The sequence below is a fragment of the Engystomops pustulosus genome, chromosome 3, assembly GCF_040894005.1.
Source record: "Engystomops pustulosus chromosome 3, aEngPut4.maternal, whole genome shotgun sequence".
Taxonomy (NCBI): Eukaryota; Metazoa; Chordata; class Amphibia; order Anura; family Leptodactylidae; genus Engystomops; species Engystomops pustulosus.
This window is the reverse complement of record NC_092413.1, coordinates 213,058,137-213,078,397: the sequence shown is the minus strand read 5'-3', so window position 1 is coordinate 213,078,397 and position 20,261 is coordinate 213,058,137.

The window sequence follows — 20,261 nt, the reverse complement described above, 5'->3', positions numbered from 1 at the left end:
TCTATACATAATAATAATAATAATAATAATAATAATAATAATGAATAGCATTTTCCTTGAATGAAATAAAAGTTATGTTTTAGTATAATAAGCATTTACACCTTTTCCCTCTTCCCTCCCTCACTATCCCCTTCAAGATACCTTACATATTGGTGGTGCACACTGTGAATATAGGGCCACATGTATCACTTTTGTGCGCCTAAGTGTAGTAGTTGCGCCTAAATTCAGGCGCACTGTTTTGCCAGAATTATCACAAGCTACAACCATCTGTGATAAGGTAATTTCCTGCCTCTTATTAATCACTTTATTTTAACACAGTTTAATTTTGGCACAGTTTAGGCGCAGTTTAGGCGCAATGTTAGATTCAGGCACTTACATGTGATCCTGCTACAAGCTCCTCTCTGCTTCTCCCACAGCCCAGAATGAAGATAACACTCACAGCAGCACCCAGGTGTGTGACACCCAGCACCCAGTGACCTCCTCAGCAGCACCCAGGTGTGTACCCAGCACCCAGTCACCTCCTCAGCAGGGGCTTCTCCTGGAGGGGATCCCCCAGTGCTGGTCTCCTGCTGCACCCCTGTAATTCTGCACAGTATCCCCCTCAGACACTGTGCAGAATTACATGGGGGACACTTGTCTGTAGTATCTGCAACATTCTGCAAAGTTTCTTCTCAGTTTACGCCACCTTCGGGCTGGAGTGTTTTTGCGCAAATGGCGCAAAAACAGTGCGTCTGAATGAAAAGGCGCAAAAACAACAGAAAAAAACGAGTTATACATGTGGCCCTATCTATCTATCTATCCAGGGATTTATCTATCTATCTATCTATCTATCTATCTCCTATCTATCTATCTATCTATCTATCTATCTATCTATCTTTCTATCTATGTCATATCTATCTATCTATCTATAATCTATCTATCTATCTATCTCCTATCTATCTATCTATCTATCTATCTATCTATTTATCTCCTATCTATCTTTCTATCTATCTCCTATCTATCTATCTATCTTTCTATCTATGTCATATCTATCTATCTATCTATCTCATATCTATATATCTATCTATCTCATATCTATCTATCTATCTATCTATCTATCTATCTCCTATCTATCTATCTATCTATCTATCTCATATCTATCTATCTATCTATCTCATATCTATCTATCTCATATCTATCTATCTATCTATCTATCTATCTATCTCATATCTATCTATCTCATATCTATCTATCTCATATCTATCTATCTCCTATCTATCTATCTATCTATCTATCTATCTATCTCATATCTATCTGCAGACCACAGTCAGTGCTCCCCTGTGACATCTCTCCTCTAAGTGAGTGCAGCGCTAATATCAACAAGTGGGGTCTTCACACCTTGGTGCGGTGACATGTGACGTGTCTGTGTGAGTCTCTCCTTACTGACATGATATCAATCCGCAGGAAGTTCTGGGCTGTAATGATGCAGATCACCCTGCAATCTCTGCTTTCTAACGTCACCCCAGATTCATGTTTATTTACATACTGGTAGGTGATTAGATTGTGACCCCACGGGGACAGGGACTGATCTGGCAGCTCTGTGCAGCCCTGCGTACTCTGTGTCTGTAATGAAGCTTTATTGTTAATCCTGGTTCTTATGACAACTCAACAATTTTAAAATCCAATTGTCACAGAGACCAAAAAATTTTTGACTTGGGTTACAATTATAAACTATACCGTTCCAATTTACATACAAATTCAACTTAAGAACAAACCTACAGAACCTATCCTGTACGTAACCCGGGGGACTGCCTGTAGTTTTTTCTAGATACACTTGCATACAGCAGGGAGGTTGTCCCAGACATCTTGTAGAACTTAGTGCAGATCTTCAGTGGATGTTGTCTGGTTCTGATCTTCCGTCTCTCTGTGTAATCCCAGACAGATGAGATGATGATGATGAGGGTCTGGGTGGTCCATATCATCACTTCCAGGTCTCCATGTCTCTTCTTTAGCCTGGAGATAATTCTCAGTGACATTGGCTGGATGCTTGGGATCGTTCTCCTGCTGAAGACAACTTTTTAACACTTCAATTCTAATTTCTCTAAAACCATGCAGAGTCTTTCTGCTCAAACTACTACGTTACTTCTACCATGTATACTGTACATTCTCTATAATTTCGGAAATCCCTCTAAGGTGTTACTAGAAAAACCTCAAAGTAACCCTATAATGACCTACTTGGATCATGTATCTATATATCCCTTGACCATAGACTGCACTCGTTTTGATAAATGTTACCCCCCCCCATGTCCCGTGTAGACCATGCACATGATGGAAGGGACTCCGTGACACTTTTTGGATTAGTACTTGACCAATATGAATTTAACCTCTTACTTTCCAAGCTTTTGGTTTACCTCTCCTCTCACCAGCTTGGGAGTTGCTTGGACACGATCCAACACAACTAATTTTAACCGAGAACGTACCCGCAGATCTCCACTCACTGACTCTATTTTTAGAACAGCATGACAGCAGCCCTGGGGAAGGGAGAGGGCAGCCCCTATTTATAGCAATCACGTTTTATTTTTCACAAGGTGAAGCGAGCGATCATTGGATACAGCCATGAGCGGCGTCAGTGGGGTCCTACGCTCCGTACAAAAGAGGGCAGCACCGGAGCAGCACCATGGGGAGCAGAAGATTAAGTTGAGGTCTAGATGCCCGTTTGCCACACAAACAGGTGGGGGCCACACTGCATGCCGCCATAACATCGCCAATCATGGCTCTCGCCAATGCCCACACATTGCCACCAGTACCTAGTTTGTTATTGCCCTGTCCATGTTGTAACCGCAAAGCTTTGAATACTTGTGCCCAAATAATTCTATCATAATATTCCAAATCTAAATAATAGTGCGACAACATCACCAATTATGGCTCTCACCAATACCCGCGCGTTGCCACCAGTACCCAGGTTGTTGTTGCCCTGTCCATGTATTCCGAAATCTAAATAATACCGCCATATAGAAGCCAACCAAAACTAGCATAGACTTCTCACATAGGGCGGATAAAAATGTCCTCATAAATCTGCAATAAAATACAAAGTAATATTTCCATTCAGTGTCCAAAAAGTATCATTATGCAATTCACAAATGTTCCCATATAGTATCCAAAAAATATTACAATAATACCTTAGAAGGGTCCTCTGGTCATAGCAAGTTAGGCCCTACCCACAGGATTAGGCCTAATTTGCTGGTCAGTGGGGTCTCAGTAATGGGACCCCCACGGATCTCCAGAATGGGAGTCCGTTGTACCCCTGTTGCACTCGAGATGAAGAGTAATTCTTGAATAATACTTTTATTACATGTAAAAATAAAGTAGCGTCCAAAAAAATATAACTATCATATGGTAACCATCATAAATTAATACACAACACATTCCTGCCATACATGTCCTTATCATGAAGACATATTGGGGCTCATTTACTAAGGGTCCGCGGAGCGCATTTTCGCCGTGTTTCCCGACAATTTCCGTTTTGCGCCGAATTGCCCTGGGATTTTGGAGTACGCGATCGGATATTGGCACCGGCATGCAAGACAACGCACCGCGGGATCGTGACAGAACCGGGTAAGTAAAAAGAGTCAATGATGCAGGTGGTCCAGAGAAGTAAATGTTTACAAACCCCACTCTCTGGAGTTCCAGATCTTTAGGACTCCCTAGTTATAGGGCACCAACCTATATGCAAAGACCACACCCTCTCCAGCTGAAGATCCCTTTAAGCCCTGTCTTTATTCTCATTGGGGCAGACTTACTTACCCGGTCCAGTCGCGATCCCGCGGTGGGTTGTCTGACGAAGATTTGGGTCTGCCGCGATTCACTAAGATCGTGCACCCAAGTTGCTGCATCCTTCGCTTCTGGGCTGAGGTCCGCCTAAATACACCTTCTTCTTCCTGGTGCTTGTAAGTGCGTGTCTTGCGACACATTTCTAAATGTTAAATCCTGAGTGTTGTCCGAACCCGTCGGGTTGTCCAACGGCCCGCCCCCTGATTTTTGTCACATGCAAGCCGGCACCAATGCGCCAAAATCCATCGTGTGCGCCAAAATCCCGGGGCAATTTGGCGCAAAACGGAAATAGTCGGGAAACCGGACAAAAATGCGTTCCGCGGACCCTTCGTAAATGAGCCCCATTGTGTTATCTCATTGCTACTAGTCTAAGGGGGTCAATGTTCTGGACCAACCCTAACTTATGCTAAGTTTTTGATTTAGGATTCTAGGGGTGCCAAGTAGTGTCGAACCGGCCCACCAGAGGATCCTTTGGTGGGCTCAGGATCTAACCCAATACTGGATAACAGAGGAACAGCTGAAGACAATACAATTTGGAGCTTACTTGGGTCTAGGGCCTCAAATATTTTTTTTATCTGGTGGGCCCAAGAAACTCAGTCCAATACTGGTGCCCAGTACTGACATAGCAATAGGCTCCAGAGCTCAAGTAGTGGACAACTATCAGCCACCAATCAGGGGACAGGGTCTTCTCAGTGAGTTAAGGAATTGTCTAATGGACACCTTAAAGCCCTGCAGGGTCAGCTCCCTCCATCTTGACCAGTGTCTAAATGGACTGGGGTTTCAGGAACCTTTTTGCTTAGGGTTCATTTTGTAAAGAAGGCCACCGGAGACCATGCAAAGTCCTCAAGTGTCTCTCGGATCTGGCTACTAGAAGGGTGTCCTAGCAGGGACCCCTAATTAGGGTGTACACCCCTGGAGTGTGGTTTGTGTTGTTGTAATCCTGTTTAGAATGTAAAATAAAAACAATGTAACAAATGTAAAAATCTAAGAATAAATATTTTGATTTGGAGGTTTCAGGTTCTTCCCCTCAATGTATTTGACCACACAAGATACTGACCCCCCTTAATTTTTTTAACTTTCCTCAGTTGCCCTTTTTTATTCCTATAAATGGCAAAAGCTCGGTTGTCCCCCCCCCCCCTCTCCATCTGAAAAAGGCCAACAGGCCGAGATATTCCGTCATACAGCGAGACAGCTGAAGGGGTGTAATTTTACAGCTCTCGCCCGCTTGTCAGGGCCCGTGATTGAGATAGACAGGAGGCACGAGAATGGCCTGAGAGTGTAAGCGACATAGACAGGTGTGAGGCCAGGCTTGGGGGGGTCGCTGCTGATACAAAAGGGAGGATGCAGGCCTTAGGGGGGCATAACCCAGGACTCCGGCACAGAGCGAGCACAAGCGTCTCAGCCTAGTGCTAAGCAGGGAGGGAGAGAGGGGTCACTGCCCCGTCCGGAGATCACTCCTGGACACCAGGGACACGGCACGAATAAGACTCAGATATAGAGACTATTCTATTTTTTCTTATTTTTTTTTTAATTTTTTTTAATTTTTTTAAAATTTGAAGTAATCAGGGATAGGTAAGACAATATGACAGGGCCTCAAACTAGAGAATATCTACCAGCTACGCCGCCGTCTTCTCTCCAAACCAGGTGACGGGCGAGGAAGGACACTGGATCGTGTTATACAGGTAATTATCTGGGGTCGAAATACTTCACTTTCTGGTAACTTACAGATTTTTAGTTTTTTTTTCAGATTGTATGTGTTACCTGCTCTCTCTTAGCATGTTGTACCTTGCGTCACTGCTCTTTAGTTGTTTTCTGTAGGGGATTGGAATATTTTTAACTGACAATTAACTAAATAGAACAAACCTGAGGGGACGGTCACATGTCACGTTTAACGCACACGTTTTTTAACGCAATGTTAACATGTGTGTTAACACAGTTGTTAACATTTGAATTTTGTAAACACAAGTGTTAACAGCTGTTAAGTAGGCAAATCTCTCTTCAGCTGTTGCAATGCGTTCTTAAATGCATGCGTTAAACGTGACGTGTGGCTGCACCCTGATGTGTCTACTAGATTGCGCTTATTTTACCCACAATTCCATAAATCACAAAGGATCTGATGTCCTGGGTATAAACTGCGCTGAAGTCTCTCTGGTCCTGTACACACAATGGATCAAAAAATACAGAAAGATACAAAATAACTGTCATTTAAACTGATTGATACATTGTAGCAGTGCTGTAACCAAGGGCAACCAGCCACCAATCATATCACTGCATTGTGGGAAGCTATAGACGAATAGGAGAGAGATCAGTGACCTGTACGGGCTCCTCAATTTATGGGGGAACTGAATGTTTTATTTTTTTTGTCTAATATTTTTGTAATCTCCTCTAATTCTGCCCATTTTACCCCAAAATTACCCCAAAAGGAAGAAAGAAGGGCAAAAGAGAGGTCCGACTATCCCGAGAATGCAGAGATTTGTATATATATATATGATTTTATTTATTTATTTGATTAAATAATTAAGATTTTTTTATTAATACTTTTTCTACTTTGGAATTTTTTTTAAGCAATTTTTATAGTTTTTTTTTTATGTCAGCTATATAACTACATGACTAGTGAGTGAACTTTTTGGATGAGTCACTGCTATTGGCCAGCTATTGTGTGTGGGGCCTGTCCAATCAGATGCTGCACCATGTGACATCACCCCTGCCACTAAATTTCAGGGTTTTTTTTGGCTGCCAGGTACCTACAGAACCACTTTAGCCTTAACATGTTGTTTATGGAAAGCATATCACTGTTTTCTTAGCTTTTTTTGGATAAGTATAATTTCACAGCGTGCAGTAAAGTGCTTCCTTATATCATAACTGCTCTCTCTCTCCCTCTAGAGGGCCGGAGTATAATTACAGCTGTAGTTATAATGTGTTCCATCTGTTCCATTGTTCTACGCTGGAGGACATAGGGTCCATTGATCCTGTTACATCATGTTATGTATTGTTTATGTTATTTTACACCGGGACAACATGAGGCAGAGCGGGAACTCGGCCAAGAGGGTCCGGACTGACAAAGACCCCCTTCTCTTTGAGATAACATGCTTCTTTATATGCCCATATGACATTACACAGCTATGGAATGTAAGGAAGTGTGTGGTTTCAATGAGAGCTGCTGCAGATGTGACCCCCTCCCCCCCCCCTCTGGCCTTAACCAACACATGTGCCCCCCAAAATCCTGCCCCCCATCATTGTCTGCAATCACTTTGTCAAGGTCATGTTGGCTACTTTGTTATTGTACTACTTTAATCATCCACCATAACTTTATAACATGGGATCACCCAGCTTTCCCGCAACCCTGTCAAATCTGCTTTGTTATAAAGAAATATCAATACTATTGCATAGCCACCTCAAGAAACTGGGAAAGCTGGGTGACTATGCATGTCATAGCTATAACTGCGCTCATTTTGGATTCCACCCAGCTTTCCTCGAAGCAGATGGATGTGTCTAGTATTTTACAGCTCAGTTGGGTCGCTGATGTGTGCACTTGTAATGATGATTATTTAGGTGTGGGACATGATACCCCCATCCCCCTTCCCGCCTGAGATAGGAAATAGTTTGTGTGTCAGTGTGGACGTAGTTAAAGGTCAGCGGTCCAGCTGTCTCCTCTCCGCTCCGATCCAATATCCAAACCTGATCCCCTCTTAGTTGTACTTGGAATGTGCGGCCCAAGATGCAGCCCGTGTCTCATTAATGGAAGGTCACTTGTCACTCAGTCTTGTGCGCCTTCTTCTTGTATCAAGTCCTTTTCAGCCATTCTTTAGCTATATCTGCTCCAAGGAAAGCTGGGTGACCATTGCAATGGCCGCTATGTACATGCAATAGGGTTATAACTAGATGTTCAGTAGCAAATAGTCCCGATTCTACATAAAAACCGATAGAGATCATGTATAACTTTATACTAAATAGGTTTGTCATTCAGGGTTCTAGAAAAGTTGGGTCACTACATAATTAGTTCCTCAACTTTTCCAAACTATATATTATGCAGGTTAAATAGTGATAGAACAGCGGTTGGTGTATTATTTTAACCATTAACTTGTTTGCCACTCAGGACACTGGGAAAGCTGCGTGGACAACAGAATGGATGTTATAAAGCTCATTTGACTTTGTTAACCTATTTTTTCTCCAAGTCCTATACAGTAGAGCCTCCTGCCTATACAGTAACACAGAATCAGATGTTTGTTTTGTACTAGATGGGTTTGCCATTCAGGGTTCTAGAAAAGTTGGGTCATTACATGCTACAATGTTTTCAGTGTTATCACTCAACTTTTCACCAATGAGGTTAAAGTACAGTATTTTATCTGGGTACTATAGTATTACACTAGCAGATGTTGTATGACTTCATTCATGAGCAGGTTTGCCCATCAGGATCAAGAGAAAGCTGGATGGTCACCTATATGACAGCTGCAAAGCTCATATGACATTGCCTCACAATTGAACAGTATATACTCCTGCCTATAATACAGTGGTGGTTATATTGCCCTCTACATAGGCAGATTTAATGCTCAGGATAATGGGAAAGCTGGGTAATAATATTATGCCCAGAATACTGGGAAAGCTGGGTAATAATATTGTGCTCAGGATACTGGAAAAGCTGGGTAATAATATTGTGCTCAGGATACTGAGAAAGCTGGGTAATAATATTATGCTCAGGATACTGGAAAAGCTGGGTAATAATATTGTGCTCAGGATACTGGGAAAGCTGGGTAATAATATTATGCTCAGGATACTGGAAAAGCTGGGAAATAATATTATGCTCAGGATACTGGAAAAGCTGGGAAATTATATTATGTTCATGTTAATTGGAAAACTGCCTAATAATATTATGCTCAGGATAATGGGAAAGATGGGTAATAATATTATGCTCAGTATATTGGGAAAGCTGGGTAAAAATGTCTTCTTAACTGACTTCCTGAATGAAACAGTTTTATCACTGAATATAGGCTCATGTTTGCTGTTCAGGAATCTAGAAAAGCTGGGTGTTCACTGCTATCAATAGATGAATCACTTATGGAGCTGTTATATGTATATGTGTGCAGATTTGCTTTTCAAGAATAGAAGAAAGTTGGGTGGACACCAATGCGGTAGCTATTGGAGCTAATGTGGACTCATCACCCAACTTTTTTAAGGTCCTGAATAGCAAAGCCTCCTGTTGCTCAGTGATGGTAGCATATAGTGGGGGCTCCTGGCACCAGTGTGAACAGGGCTCTGGTGACTGACAAGTGTGTGTGCCCGCGCTGCAGCAGTTGTCACCCTGATGATCCTGCCTGTACTTGTCAGTAATAGGGGGGGGGGGGGGGAGCACATGTCCTGGATCTGTCACTACTGACATCACGACCTCTGACCTGCAACACATGAGATGGGGATAGAATAACATAGATAGGGGGAGGTCAGGGTCATACATATACATAGACGCCTACATATACACATACACACACATAGAAATACACATATACACATAGAGCAATATATACACCTCTGCCCTGTACATACAGCAGTAATGAGGCGCCGCAGCAGCTGACAGCTTTATCTTCTCAGTCCTCTGAGAGGTCATTACATACTGACTGCAGGAAATATGGCAAATATTCACTAATGTATATCACATCCTGCGCTCCATATGTAAGGTAATAGTGCTGGGAGCTTTCCATGTTTTCTATCTGTCTCCTATCTATCTATCTCCTATCTATCTATCTATCTATCTATCTATCTATCTATCTATCTATCTCATATCTATCTATCTATCTATCTCATATCTATCTATCTTCTATCTATCTATCTATCTATCTATCTATCTATCTATCTATCTATCTATCTCATATCTATCTATCTATCTATCTATCTATCTATCTCATATCTATCTATCTCATATCTATCTATCTATCTATATATATATATATATATATATATATATCTATCTCCAATCTATCTATCTCCTATCTATCTATCTATCTATCTATCTATCTATCTATCTATCTATCTATCTATCTCCTATCTATCTATCTATCTCCTATCTATCTATCTATCTATCTATCTATCTATCTCATATCTATCTATCTCATATCTATCTATCTCATATCTATCTATCTATCTATCTCATATCTATCTATCTATCTATCTATCTATCTATCTATCTCATATCTATCTATCTATCTATCTATCTATCTCCTATCTATCTATCTATCTATCTATCTCATATCTATCTATCTCATATCTATCTATCTATCTATCTATCTCATATCTATCTATCTATCTATCTATCTATCTATCTATCTATCTATCTCATATCTATCTATCTCATATCTATCTATCTATCTATCTATCTCATATCTATCTATCTATCTATCTCATATCTATCTATCTATCTATAAAAATGAAAAAACGGCAACACTCCATATAGTGAAAACAAATGTGGTTTTTATTCCACCTCGTGCACGTGCACCTTCTTCTTTCCTTGTTCCCTTCCTTCCTTCCCTGTTCCCTTCCTTCCTTCCATCTTTCCATGTTCCCTTCCTTCCTTCCCTGTTTCCTTCCTTCTTCTTTCCTTGTTCCCTTCCTTCCTTCCTTCTTCTTTCCTTGTTCCCTTCCTTCCTTCCTTCTTCTTTCCTTGTTCCCTTCCTTCCTTCCTTCTTCTTTCCTTGTTCCCTTCCTTCCTTCCTTCCTTCCTTCTTCTTTCCCTGTTCCCTTCCTTCCTTCCCTGTTTCCTTCCTTCTTCTTTCCTTGTTCCCTTCCTTCCTTCCTTCTTTCCATGTTCCCTTCCTTCCTTCCTTCTTCTTTCCCTGTTCCCTTCCTTCCTTCCATCTTTCCATGTTCCCTTCCTTCCTTCTTCTTTCCTTGTTCCCTTCCTTCCTTCCTTCTTCTTTCCTTGTTCCCTTCCTTCCTTCCTTCTTCTTTCCCTGTTCCCTTCCTTCCTTCCCTGTTTCCTTCCTTCTTCTTTCCTTGTTCCCTTCCTTCCTTCCTTCTTCTTTCCTTGTTCCCTTCCTTCCTTCCTTCTTCTTTCCTTGTTCCCTTCCTTCCTTCCTTCTTCTTTCCCTGTTCCCTTCCTTCCTTCCCTGTTTCCTTCCTTCTTCTTTCCTTGTTCCCTTCCTTCCTTCCTTCTTCTTTCCATGTTCCCTTCCTTCCTTCCTTCCTTCTTCTTTCCCTGTTCCCTTCCTTCCTTCCATCTTTCCATGTTCCCTTCCTTCCTTCTTCTTTCCTTGTTCCCTTCCTTCTTCTTTCCTTGTTCCCTTCCTTCCTTCTTTCTTTCTTCCGCCCTTGCTTCTTTACCTTTTCCCTTCATTTCTTCCTTCTTTCCTTCTTTCTTTCCATCAGTCTTTCCTTCCTCCCCACCTTTTCCTTCCTTCCATCTTTCTTTCTTTCTCATGCTGTACATCTTTGGGGAGATTTATCAGAAATGTCTGAGAGCAGAACAGTTCAGTGGGGGAGATAAGTGAGATTATCACAACTTGGATGCCTGAATACCTCCGTACAAGCTGTGACTTAGTTGCAGTCCCTGTGGCGGAGCCTGTGGAGGTTTCTCTCTGTACTCTACATGCCGGTGGATAGAGCCGGTGCGGGGAGGTCCTGAGCACCAGCTGTAGCCTGCGCCAGGCAGGACCTTGTGTAGAACATTGCCGGGCACCAGGTAGTGCACCCTCTCACCAGATGTATAACAAGAGGCCGGATCTACTAGATGTATCTTCCACATCCCAAGGGGTAGAGACATCATCACATGTATCTATTATACATTTGTATGATCACTGATTTATGATATTGCAGTTTTATACTTTTCTGTTCTGTGGGTTTTTACCTTATTTAGAGCAGAACCCTCCTGCACACGTCTCCTATAAACCTCCGCCTCCACCTGGGGATAAGCTTGTGATTCTTATGTTTTGCAGGTTGATCTCTAGAAGATATCCGGACTCTTCAGGTGCCGCCTACAGGCTGCTATGGCTGGTCAAACGGAACCAAGTCCGAATTCCCTGGAGGTTTGGTCCCCTTCAACCAGCTATGGCAGTTCTGAACTCTCCAGCCCCGGATCCATGAATCATCCGGACACAGAATATTCTATTATTGTTACATATTTGTCTTATTTTATGTCATTATTATTATTTGCAGATTTTAGTAGATTTTTCATGTAATTGAATTTCTATTAGAATTTTATAATAGAATTTGTTAAGTTCTTTTGGTGTTTTCTTAACTGACAATGACAATAAATGATTAAATTTAATAAATAATAAAATGTGGTGCTCGTCACTGTTCTAGAAGACGATAAAATTCAGAACCAATCCTGGTTATCCTGGGGGCTCCAGCTTCTGATCTTCCCCTCTAAGGAGACTTGTTTGCTGGAGAAAATCTATTTAGACGCAGCGCAAACATCATCAGGGGAAATATCCTATTCTACCACTAGATGGCAGACACTGCACAGCAGAGTTTTATTCTCACTGATCCGAGTGAGGACCTATAAAATATACATTTCCTAAGAATCAGCAGAGGAGAAACTCAAGAAAAAAACTCAAAATGTATAGTCATGTCTCCATATGGGAAAGGTTTTAATTAGATCAACCAGGACCCAGATAGGAAAAGCCTCTTATACAGGGGTGTAACTAGCAGAGTCAGGGCCCCATAGTGGACTTCTGAATGGGGTCCCCTGCCTCCTCAGAAAATATTATACATATTTGTATACTTTTACAGACACAGATCTGTCCCAGTAGCTGAAGACCATTTTGTGGAAGTAGATGGCAAGAATAAGAGATGAGACATCCCTAGTCTTGTTATTCTGTTGTCCCCTCCCGCCACCCCTACATTTTTTTTATCTAAGATGTCGATTCATGCTGTGTATTGTGGAAGACTTGCACTGTTATATACATATTATGCCATAAAATCCTCCATTCTTTAGTGGACCAGATCAGATACAGGGGCCCACTGACACAGCAGGCCCCATAACAGCTGCTATGGCTGCTACCCCTGTAGTTACGCCCCTGCTCTTATAGCTATATCCATGTATAGCCTAGACCAGAACAATTAAGTACTCAAATTCAGGTTCTCCCCGCAACTTATTTTCAGCAGTAGCATGATCCAGCTCCTTGCACTTGGCCAGTGCATAGTGTGTGTGTGGGGGGCTGGCTACCTATATACTATGGGGGATAAGGGGGGCTGCAGTGTGCTGGATATCTATATACTGTAGGGGGGAAGGGGGCTGCAGTGTTACCTATGTACTGGGAAGGGGGTAGAAGTGTGCTACCTACCTATATGCAGTGTGGGGAAGGGCTGCTGGGGAGGACAATAAGAAGGGGAGGTCCTGAGAGGGCAAAATAAGAGGAAAATCTGCTGAGGGCACATTAAGAGGGGGCTTTAATATCACAGGGGATACAATGTGACAGGGAGCTGGAGAGGAAGATGGAGGGCACTAAGCGGGAAATTATACTGTGTGGGGGTGAAGTAAAGAGTGAAGTAAAAGGTGTGGCTTAGGGCAAAAAAAATGGTGCACTGCATCTTTTACCCCTCTTTCGCTCCTAAGAAAGTTGGGAGGTATGTTGTTCGTGCTTTGGGTTTGTGTCGGGTAAAAATGTGGCAATCTGGTAGATTGAATGCTGAATGCAGCAGTAAATGCCAACATTTCACATGGCTGTGATTGGCTAGGTAGGACATGTGACCCTGCTGTATAAGAGCCAGCATTGCAAGTCCAGACACCATTACCCACAGGAGATATCGCTAGGTTTCTAATATTGATAGGATCAATCAGGTAGGGGAAAACGATTGCCCTTTTCAGGGCAGTAAGGTAGGGAGAGGAGGCTGCTGTGATTCGGGACAGGAAATCTAAAATAATTGCTCTTTTTACAACACGCGGAACTACATGTTTCTGTTCATAGGTTGCTATAGTGCAGGGATAGTGTTAGTACTATTTGCATTTCCAGCATCATATATTGTTAAATTAAACTACCAGTCCTAAAACTATTTGCATCAGTGTTACTTCATAGTCACACAACGGTCTTTGCATCAGTGTTACCTTACAGTACCAGTCTCTGTACTATTTGCATCATAAAACTGTTCTAGTTGCCCATGGAAACCAAAGCACAACTTTAGTTTTATAAACTACTGTTGGAAAATAAAAGCTGGGCTTTGATTGGTTGCCATGGACAACAAGAGCAGTTCTGCTCTGAGACACTTATGATAAATCTCCCCCACTCTGTAAATGGGCAATGCTATGTGCAACACCCCTGCTAATGCAGTGTGTGGCGAAATACAACTCCTAATAGATATAATGGGAAATCAGTGAGCCCTCCAGTGTCTATAAATGGTAATGCAGCTTGTTAATATCTGCCTGGGAAGGAATGTATTGTTATTCATATCAGTTGCAGAGGTCTTGCTTGGATAACACCTGAGCTGGACACTTACAAGGGAAATTTATATAAACTCTTGGGTTGGCAAGTTCTGGGTCTTTTGAGTGCTGAGGAACAGTACACATCGCAGAACATGTGTATGAGGCCTACTGGCCAGACACACGTCCTACAGCTGAGGCCTTTGCAGATCTCCACCCTGAGGAGTCTGTATGACTCTGCTGCTGAAGCAGCCACTCACCTCCAGCCTGAAGCCACCTACACCAGGCTGTGAGCAACCTCTGCCGAGCACCATCCAACCAGCGACCTGGAATAAAAGGACCTGTAAGTTTATGGTTGACATCCCTTGTCTCTGTGTGATCTCTGCCTAAAATCTGCTAACAACAGGGATGCCCCATTTACCACCTGGCCAGGGATCCCTCCACCTACATCGGGAGTTCCCCAGGGAGAACGATCATCTATCCGCAGCATCTTCCTCTCTTATTGTAACCCTACCTGCCAGATACCTGCCCTGTGTGGACAAGGCCTGTTCTTCCGGTACCAAGCAAACATGACCCAGACGAGCGCTAGGCCACGCCCAGCCAACCACTCAGGTACCAAAGGGAATCCAGCTGCCCCCAAGCCCAAAAAGGCAGGGCCCCTGTGGGGGATGTTGCACTATACTTAAAGATGATTCTTAACAATGGAGACCAGTGTTTAGTGAGTCTTTCATGTGTTTATTGTCGGAATGTCAACAGAAAAAAATTCTTATAGATAGAAGGGTGAAAGCAGAATACAGAGATAATTGTAACAGAGCCGCTTGTTATTCAGACACAGTACAGGCTTCCATACGTGTCGTATTGTAACAGTGTAAGGTCCCCTGACCATGTCTGCATGATGCCGCAAAACTGGCAGCTAGTTCACGGCTCTCATAGACATGTGCAACATGTATCTATCTGCAACATCCCCCACCGGGGCCTAGCCTTTTCTCGGGGCCTGGAGGCAGCCAGGGCCCAGAATACCGGGCGGTTGCAGCCTAGGGCGCGCTGATGTCACGGTGCTTGGTGTGGGGACCTGAGGGCTGTCTTACAGACTGGCAGGTCTCCAGCAGGTGGTGTGTGCAAGAAACCTGGAGGGAGAGGCTGATGTACTGGTTCTCCCAGGGGTAACACCTGAGTTTCTGTAAAATAGGTCCCTGGGTATTGGATGGGGAAGCCCGTGGTGGTAGACAGCCGTATCCAGGGATCACACGGAGTCAACATTGTGCAAATCAACCTACGGTTCTTTATTGAACAACAAGTAGCAGGCAACGGGCCAAAACAGTCAAACAGAAGATTCTGGTACTGGAGTGGTCATGGAGAGTGGTCCTCAGGAATAAAGCAGCAGCCTGGTAGTAGATGCAGGCTGGGATAGTTGAGATGGAGCAATGTCCAATTTGTGGAAGCAGCAGCTCTGGATTTGAGTCTTCTGACAATCCTGTGCACTGATACTGACCTAAGTTCGTCCTGCGCAGGCTCACCAGGTAAATATGGACAGGGAGAGGGCGCTATTCGCAACTACCACCTTGCCTATATGTTGGCAGGGGTATTGCACATGTATTAGATGTGGGCACAGTGTCTCAGCCAGACAGCAGCAACACAAAGCGCGGCCACTCAGCTCAGGTGCTGCTATGCAGCTTCTCTATGGAGAGGGGAGGGGTGAGCTGCAGCTCAGGCGCAGGAGAATGAGGCCTTAGTAGATTTATCTTGTCTATGTGCTTGTAGCTAGTTACTATTATCTCTCTATTATCAGCCCTGGATTGCACTGTTACTAGTTACCTATCTACATCACAAGCAGGAGGGTGGAGCTATCTCGCTGTTGTCTCACTGTTATCAGCTTCCGGTAGCACCATGTATACCAGCTAACTAATTCCATCACAAGGGGCTAGTATGAAGCTTTATACATATATTAATAAACCAAAGACAAAGAAATGACTGTTGTGATAATTGAAATAAACATAAAACCGGAATATTTTATATTTTTAGACTTTTTATACTAGAGAGGAGTTGTATAAGGGACATCAGACTTATCTTCACCTGCTCTCGGCACCTCCATAGTCAGCCTCAGCTCAGCTTCATTAGGAATCGGACTTACCAACATCACATGCGCAGAGAAGCCAGAAGATACTACATTGGCTTCACAGACTCATAGCGCATGTGCAGAGAATTGTGGACTGAGGTAAGTATAAATGTTAGGTTTCCTTTTTACTGGAGATAAAAGTACCAAACTACAGAGCAGGAGAGGACCCAGCTCCCCCCAGCTCAGGGCTCAGCTCTGGGTATTGATGCTGGTTATATGCACCAGAACCAAGACTCACAGCAAAGCAGCACCTAGAGAATAGAAGTACCTCAGGTATGGTGCAGGGAGTGGAAGAGGAGCGACAACAGTTGAGAAATGTTTTTTGCCTGCCCTGACGTCTCCATTATTATTATAAACTGGTGATATTTACACTAGACTGAGGACTGTCTGGTGTCAGTGATTACACTAGACTGAGGACTGACTGGTGACAGTGATTACACTAGACTGAGGACTGTCTGGTGTCAGTGATTACACTAGACTGAGGACTGACTGGTGGCAGTGATTACACTAGACTGAGAACTGATCTGTGGCAGTGATTACACTAGACTGAGGACTGACTGGTGGCAGTGATTACACTAGACTGAGGACTGACGGGTGGCAGTGATTACACTAGACTGAGGACTGATCTGTGGCAGTAATTACACTAGACTGAGGACTGACTGGTGGCAGTGATTACACTAGACTGAGGACTGACTGGTGACAGTGATTACACTAGACTGAGGACTGTCTGGTGTCAGTGATTACACTAGACTGAGGACTGACTGGTGGCAGTGATTACACTAGACTGAGAACTGATCTGTGGCAGTGATTACACTAGACTGAGGACTGACTGGTGGCAGTGATTACACTAGACTGAGGACTGACGGGTGGCAGTGATTACACTAGACTGAGGACTGATCTGTGGCAGTAATTACACTAGACTGAGGACTGACTGGTGGCAGTGATTACACTAGACTGAGGACTGACTGGTGGCAGTGATTACACTAGACTGAGGACTGACTGGTAGCAGTGATTACACTAGACTGAGGACTGACTGGTGGCAGTGATTAGACTAGACTGATGACTGAGTAGTGGCAGTGGTTACACTAGACTGAGGACTGACTGGTGGCAGTGATTACACTAGACTGAGGACTGACTGGTGGCAGTGATTACACTAGACTGAGGACTGATCTGTGGTAGTGATTACACTAGACTGAGGACTGACTGGTGGCAGTGATTACACTAGACTGAGGACTGACTGGTGGCAGTGATTACACTAGACTGAGGACTGACTGGTGGCAGTGATTACACTAGACTGAGGACTGACTGGTGGCAGTGATTAGACTAGACTGATGACTGAGTAGTGGCAGTGGTTACACTAGACTGATGACTGATCTGTGGCAGTGATTACACTAGACTGAGGACTGACTGGTGGCAGTAATTACACTAGACTGAGGACTGACTGGTAGCAGTGATTACACTAGACTGAAGACTGACTGGTGGCAGTGATTACACTAGACTGAGGACTGACTGGTAGCAGTGATTACACTAGACTGAGGACTGACTGGTGGCAGTGATTAGACTAGACTGATGACTGAGTAGTGGCAGTGGTTACACTAGACTGAGGACTGACTGGTGGCAGTGATTAGACTAGACTGATGACTGAGTAGTGGCAGTGGTTACACTAGACTGAGGACTGACTGGTGGCAGTGATTACACTAGACTGAGGACTGACTGGTGGCAGTGATTACACTAGACTGAGGACTGACTGGTGGCAGTGATTACACTAGACTGAGGACTGACTGGTGGCAGTGATTACACTAGACTGAGGACTGACTGGTGGCAGTGATTACACTGGACTGAGGACTGACTGGTGGCAGTGAATACGCTAGACTGAGGACTGACTGGTAGCAGTGAAAACATAATAATAGTTCCTTTATTTATATAGTGCACACAGATTACGCAGCACATGCACAGAACTTGCCAAATCAAGTTCCCTGTCCCCATGGGGTCACAATCTAATCAACCTACCAGTATGTTTTTTAGTGTGGGAGGAAACTGGAGGACCCAGAGGAAACCCACAGAAACACGGAGAGAACATACAAACTCTTTGCAGATGTTGACCTGAATGGGACTTGAACCTAGGACCCCAGCACTGCAAGGCTGTAATGCCAACCACTGAGCCACCTGCTGCCCATTAGACTGAGGACTGACCGGTAGCAGTGAATACACCAGACAGTGGCAACATGGAATACATTAGACTGAGGAATGACTGGTAGCAGTGAATATACTATACTGAGGACTGACTGCTAGCAGATACTGAGGGCTGACTGGTAGCAGTGAATATACTATACTTTGTGCCGAGGGGCACGAACCATATTCCAGCCCTGGGCTCAATATATGAATTAATGTGGCTGTTTTCACATTATCTGTTTTCATTGCAGATACATGAGGAAGAATGTATCACCATTCACATGTACATATAGCTTATGACCGAAAGCATGTGCCCTGCATGGCTAATCATTGTGCATTGTCTCTGCCAGTCTCATCACTGGTCACAGTGGGGGCGCTGTATATTTATTAGACTGGGTGCCCAGGCTATATAGAAATGAATGAAAATTAGGCTGGGCCCCAACCTAATTAACTTATATAATGGGTAAGATTTACTTACCCGGTCCATTCGCAATCCAGCGGCGCGTTCTCTGCGGTGGATTCGGGTCCGGCCGGGATTTATTAAGGAAGTTCCTCCGACGTCCACCAGGTGGCGCTGCTGCACTGAAGTGCCCTGGAACGCACTGGAATACACCGAGCCGGGCTGAGTGAAGGTAAGTGCAAGCTCCGCGACACATTTTTTTTTAAATGTGGCAGTTTCTTCGAATCCGTCGGGTTTTCGTTCGGCCACGCCCCCGATTTCCGTCGTGTGCATGCCGGCGCCGATGCACAACAATCTGATCGCGTGCGCCAGAATCCAGGGGCAATTCAGGGGAAATCTGCACAAATCGGAAATATTCGGGTAACACGTCGGGAAACTGCGAATCAGGCCCTTAGTAAATGACTCCCAATGTGTTCCCATCATTTCCACAAAGTCCCTGGTCATAGAACCATGCTGTGGTCAGTTATGAACCAAGGGGTATATACGGTTTTATAGAGGAGCATAGGTGTTTAATCCAGGGTAGAATATACTATATGTGGCTGTTGTATATTTAGGGGCGCAGTGTGGAGAAAGAAGCTTGAGACATCTGGGTGGCAAATTCTTCAGCGCGTGTGGTGTCCATTAATAATAATAATTCTTTATTTATATATAGCGCACACAGATTACGCAGCGCTGCACAAAGCATGTCAGATTGGTCCATTACTCTCTTCCATTACAGAATACACTACAGGCAGGATACATACAATATAGGTTCTTTGGGTTTGTATTCAAGTTGAATTTTTATGCAAGTCCAAAAAAAACTCCAGAAAAACTCCAGAAAAAAAAAAATGTTAAGTGGCCAGAGGGGTCACTGTCTGTAACTAGGGGGTCGCCTATAAGTCGGGTGTCCTTAAGTCAGGGACTGCCTGTAACAGACACCGAGAAATTATTGTAAGCGAAAGACCTTCTGTCTATCCATTCCCATAGACTTTAGTGTAAAAAGTTTCACTTTTGTTAGACACATTATTAATAAAAATAACGGAATCCAACAATGAACAACAATGGTGTATACTGGGCCTTGCAGGATGAGGTCGGCTTGACCTAAGTAAAATTTACAATGCAGCTTTAATACAAATAAATGCAACATAACATGTATATACCTTATATACTCGAGTATAAGCCTAGTTTTTTTAGCACAAAAAAAATTTCTGAAAACCCAAACTCGGCTTATACTCGAGTAAAAAAATATATAGGTTTTACAAGGTTTTTGTGGTAAAATTAGGGGCCTCGGCTTATACTTGGGTCGGCTTATACTCGAGTATATACGGTAAACCATATAAAACTATTATAATGTGTACACAAAATAAACAATACACATGAAA